The 6017-nt window shown below is 42.7% G+C and overlaps 1 protein-coding gene across 6 annotated transcripts in view; it reads right to left on the reverse strand.

Moving 5' to 3' along the window:
• Positions 1-6017, reverse strand: part of gpr63 (G protein-coupled receptor 63) — a 96696-nt gene that overhangs the window by 56500 nt on the left and 34179 nt on the right. The window lies entirely within an intron of this gene.

Genomic DNA, 6017 nt, shown 5'->3' on the forward strand with positions numbered 1-6017 from the left:
CAGAAAGGCAGCGTCCATTATTAAGGACCTCCAGCACCCAGGGCATGCCCTTTTCTCACTGTTACCATCAGGTAGGAGGTACAGAAGCCTGAAGGCACACACTCAGCGATTCAGGAATAGCTTCTTCCCCTCTACAATCCGATTCCTAAATGGACATCGAACCTTTGGACATGACCTTTTTTTAATATACAATATTACTGTTTTTTGCATGATTTTTAATCTATTCAATATACATATACTGTATAAAGTATATTGAATAAGACCTACTTATTTATTTATCATTATTTTTTCTATATTATGTATGGCATTGTACTGTTGCTACTAAGTTAACAAATTTCACATCACATGCCAGTGATAATAAACCTGATTCTGATCAATAACATACTGATCAATAAAATAATGATCGATAAAATAATGAACAATACAAACATGTTGGAAGAACCATAAATAGTGGAGCAACATTTTGCTGCAGTTTTAAACATTAAGACAACAAGTATGAACAGCTATTAATTCCTTTAACGATGTAGGATGACTGAAAATTAAACAGATCTGACACTCAGATGGTGGATTTGGGTGGAGAAGGGGGTGAAGTGAACATAGGACATGGAAAATCACAGCACAGTACATCTCTTCAGCCCACGATGCTGTGCCAACCTTTTAACCTACTCAATCTAACCCCTCCCTCCTACATAGCCTTCCATCTTTCAATCATCCATGTGTTTATCCAATAGCCTCTAATGTATCTGCCTCTACCACCACCCCGGTAGGCATTCCACATACCACTCTTTGTGCAACACCTTAAAACCCTCTTAAGAGTGAAAAAGGATCTAGTGTACATGACGTATCCTGGCGTATATGACAAATAAACTCTTCTCAGGTTTCCAGCCAGGGTTCAGAAAGCCCGAGAAGAGTTTATTCCCCTCTGAGAGTCACAGAAACAAGGCATGCCAAACCATTTAAACTGCTTACTCCCATCAATCTGCCCCTGAACTTTAGCCCTCCTCTTGTATTAGCCACTGGGAAAAAGTCTCTGGCTGTCCAGTCAGTCTATGCCTCATAATCTTGAACACCTCTTATCCTCCTTTGTTTGCTCAATTTATCCTCATAAGACAAGCTCTCTAACTCTGGCAGCATCCTGCTAAATCTCCTCTACACCCTCTCTAAAGCTTCCTATAACAAGGTGGCCAGAACTGAACTCAACGTTTTAAATGTGGTCTAACCAGACTACGTTGGCACTGTTGGCGACACTCGCAGGCTGCCCTCCCCCAGCACATTCTTGGGTGAGCTGGTTGTTAACGCAAATGATGCATTTCACTGTATGTGTGAAAAATAAATGTGAATCTTGAACCAGGGTTTTATCAAGCTGAAAAGCTATTTATTTGAGATACAGTGTGGAGTATGCCCTTCAAGCCCCAGAAACCCTGATTTAACTCTAGCCTAATCACGGGACAATTTACAATGACCAATTAATCTATATATCGCTGGACTGTAGGAGAAAACCAGAGCATGGGGGGAAAACACACATTCCATGGGTAAGATATACAGAGACCCATTACAGAGGATGCTGGAATTGTACACTGAACGCTGACACCCCAATCTGTAATAGTGTTGTACAGTGTAGGTGCTACACTACCATGGCGCCTACAGTATTATCTTGCAGCTCTTCAGTTGCAACACAAAAGGTTTTACAAAAGTATTGAATCTGAAATATTAGTTGACTTCAATATGTAACAAGATTAAGTGTCAAGCTTAGACCATTTACGATATATCAACTCAGTGTAGTCTGCCCTGAATAGAAGAATATCCGCTCTCAGCGTAATTAAAGTGGATCAGAAGTAAGTAATCCAATTAAATAAATAACTTCCACTGGGAATTCGAGAGAAGTTTTGTTCATTCTCTTACAGGGAGATACTTAAATTATAATTAACGAAAGTGTTCCCTTTTTTCAGCTGGCAGCTTGTTCACAGAACATTCACATATGACATGTTATTAATGGCAGGCACCACTTATTTGACAATGCTAGCAAATTAGGAATTTTAAAAATAATTTGAGCCAGGTAGTAATTAGACAAGCAAGCTTCTCTGTAACCTCCCTCATTTCAAATGATGTTATTTTTGAATTTTCTCCTGCAGTAGAGCAACAACTCAGAAGGTGCTGCTCCAACCTGCTGTTTTGCAATCCCAAGGCTCTTTGAAAGTCAAGAATGAGGTAGAAAACATGTTGCACGTTGCTGATTTATTTTATTTGCAGATACCTTGCGGACCAGGCCATTCCAGCCAAATGAGGCATGCAGCCTAGCAACTCACCTATTTAACCCTAGCCTCACCACAGGGCAACTAAAAATGACCAACTGACCTACTACCCAGTACATCGAGAATGAAAGGAAAATAATACCATAAGACATAGGAGCATAATTAGGCCATCCAGCTCATTGAGTCTACTCTGCCATTCCATCATGGCCTTCATTATCCCTCTCAACCCCATTCTCTGCCTTCGCCCTGCACATGTGACACCTTTACAAATCAACAACCTGTTAATGTCTACCTTAAACACACCCAACAAGTTGGCCTCCATAGCCAACTATGGCAATGAATTGCAGTTTCACCAACCTCAGGCTAAAGAAATTCCTCCTCATCTCCATTCCAAATGGATGTCCCTCTATTCAGAGGTTTTTCCTAGACTCCCTCACTATAGGGTACATCCTCTCCACATCCACTCGATTTAGACCTTTCATTATTCAATGGGTTTCAATAAGATCTCTCCCAACCCTTCTTCTGAATTCCAGAGAATACAGGACCACAGCCATCAAATGCTCCTCATACATTAACCTTTTCATTCCTGGAATCATTCTTGTGAACCTCCTCTGGACCCTCTCCAATGCCAGCACATCCTTTCTTAGATAAGGGGCCCAAAACTGCTCACAATACTCCAAGTGTGGTCTTAAACACAAAGTACACTGCAGATGCTGGGGTCAAAGCAACACGTACAACAAGCTGGAGGAACTCAGCAGGTTCAAACTCAGGTTGGAGAAGCAACACCTCATATACCGTCTGGGTAGTCTCCAGCCCCTTGGCATGAACATCCAACTTCCGGTAATTCCCTCCTTCTCCCTTCCCCAATCCCAGTTTCACTCTGCCTCCTCCTCCAGCTGCCTAATATCTCTCTCATGATTCTACCTTCTACTACCCATAGTGCTTTCCCCTTATCCTTCTTCACCTTTCCTACCTATCCCCTCCCCCACCCCTTGATCTTTCCCTTTACTGGTTTTTCACCTGGCACCTACCAGTCTTCTCCTTCCCACCCTCCCCTCATCTTCTTTATGGGGCCCTGCCCCCTCCCTCTTCAGTCCTGACAAAGGGTCTCGGCCCGAAACGTTGACTGCTCGTTTCAACGGATGCTGCCGGACCTACTGAGTTCCTCCAGCTTGTTGTACATGTTCCAAATGTGGTCTGACCAGTGCCTTATAAAGCCTCAGCATTACATCCTTGCTCTTATATTCTAGTCCTCTTGAAATGAATGTTAACATTGCATCTGCCTTACTTACCACTAACTGAACTTGGAAATTACTTTCGGGAATCCTGCACAAGGTCTCCCTCGTCCCTTTGCACATCTGATTTCTGATTTTGTTCCCCAGTTAGAAAATAGTCTACGCCTTTATCCCTTCTACCAAATTACATGACCATACATTTCCCAACTGCCACTTCCTCACCCATCTTCCTAATCTGTCTGAGCTCTTCTGCAGCCTCCCGGCTTCAAAACTACCTGCCCCGCCACCTACCTTCGTATTGCCTGCAGACTTGGCCACAAAGCCATCAGTTCCTCCAAAATGGAGGGCTATGGGGGAAAGAATGCATTAGATTGATCTTGCAGTAGGCTAAAAGGTCAGCCAAAGAGCCTGTATGGTGCTGTAATGTGCTATGTCCTATAATAAACTTGATACAAATGCTGTGTTGTATATCTTCTCCTTGTTTAACCTGCCAAACACACTGTACATTCAAAGATAATTACCATCTAGCTTTGTCCCTTTGAGATTTAAATATAATCTACACGCACATTACGTAGCTTAGTTGCAAAGTTCTGTAGATTACATAACATGTGGTCTTTATTACAGCATGAATTGAAGATAGGACAGTTTGGAACAAACTCTCTATCATCCATTATACCCAACAAACTTAGAGATTATTCACAGCTTATTTCAAAAGCAGCTTTAAAATGCAACCAATGATCCCCATCAAGACAAAATCTGTAGCTAGAAGTCTAAGTAACACACACAAAATGCTGGAGGAACTCAGCAGGCCAGGCAGCATCTATGGAAAAGAGTACAGTTAATGTTTCAAGCCAAGACCCTTCAGCAAGACTCAAGACCGGGACCATCACTTATTGCTGCCTGGCCTGCTGAGTTCCTCCAGCATCTTGTGGGTGTTACTCAATGATCCCCGATGAGTTCTCCATAATTTTTAGTTAGTTCCCTCACTTTAGGTATCATGATTTACATCCAGTAAGATGACAGTGCACTCAGATGCACCAGCTTTTATGGGGCCAACCAAAGGTATTATTATCTTCTTAAATATATTATTTTATGATCTCAAGATCCTGCTGGGCATTAAGAATTTAAAAGTCTATACCCCATCAGCGAGTACCCCTGTATTGTTTAGGGAATAATGACAAGAAAAAAAAGTCTGTAAATGGGTTGTTTGTGGGCTGTAAATGGGTAAATGGCTGTTACCTGGGTTTCAGCCCCTAAGTTACAGGGAAAGGCTGAACAAGTTAGGTCTTTATTCTTTGGAGTGTAGAAGGTTGAGGGGAGACTTGATAGAGGTATTTAAAATAATGAGGGGGATAGATCGAGTTGACGTGGATAGGCTTTTTCCATTGATAGTAGGGGAGATTCAAACAAGAGGACATGATTTGAGAGTTAGGGGGCAAAAGTTTAAGGGTAACACGAGGGGGAATTTCCTTACTCAGAGAGTGGTAGCTGTGTGGAATGAGCTTCCAGTAGAAGTGGTAGAGGCAGGTTCGGTATTGTCATCTAAAGTAAAATTGGATAGGTATATGGACAGGAAAGGAATGGAGGGTTACGGGCTGAGTGCGGGTCATTGGGACTAGGTGAGTGTAGGCGTTGGCACGGACTAGAAGGGCCGAGATGGCCTGTTTCCATGCTGCAATTGTTATATGATTATATGGTTATAAATGCTCAAACAACAAATGCTGGAGAGAGAACTTCCGGGATTTCCCGATCCGCGATTGGTTGAATCTGCGCACGCGGAACCCACGGATAAGGAGGGCCGACTGCATCTCCAAACGTGGTGAACCACAATTGTGTACCAGTGCAAGATGACGTCCTGACATTGATATATATATATGAATTTATAAATTAGATTAAGTAGTGCAAAGAGAGCAAAACAATGTCCATTTTCTACCACCCTCTGCACTTGTGTTGCCACTTTCAGGAAACAATGAATCCCACCCGTTCTATGGTAATGCCACGGATGATTTATTCAGATTCACACTCTTTTATTTATCACATGTACATTGAAACATACAGTGAAATGTGTCGTTTGTGTTAACAACCAAGGTTGTGCTGGGGCTGCCCACAAACGCTGCTTCACATTCCAGCACCCATAATGCTCCGCAGAGCAACACAGAACACAACAGGCAATAAAACAACTGCAAAGCAAGCCCCATTCCTAATACCCAACCACCCACACCACACAGTGGTCCAACCACAGGAAAGGCCTCTGGGCTTCACTGGTCTCGTCGAGAGAGACTAAAAAGCCAGTAGATTCAGCTTGTCGCAGCTGGGGTCTGGAACTCTCCTAGGCCCACAAGGGTGGGTTGATTATCGATCCAGTGCACATCAAATGTATGGCTGTCACCTCCTATAATCCATAGGAGTGGGTTTTTTGGGATATCCTGTGGAGACCACTTATGTGTTAACCCTTGCCTGGGTATGTTGTGTGGTAATCACTTCAAGATGATATCCATGTGACAGGTCACTTTCAGTGATAATTCGTATG

Source organism: Hemitrygon akajei, chromosome 9 (genome assembly GCF_048418815.1).
Source record: "Hemitrygon akajei chromosome 9, sHemAka1.3, whole genome shotgun sequence".
Lineage (NCBI taxonomy): Eukaryota > Metazoa > Chordata > Chondrichthyes > Myliobatiformes > Dasyatidae > Hemitrygon > Hemitrygon akajei.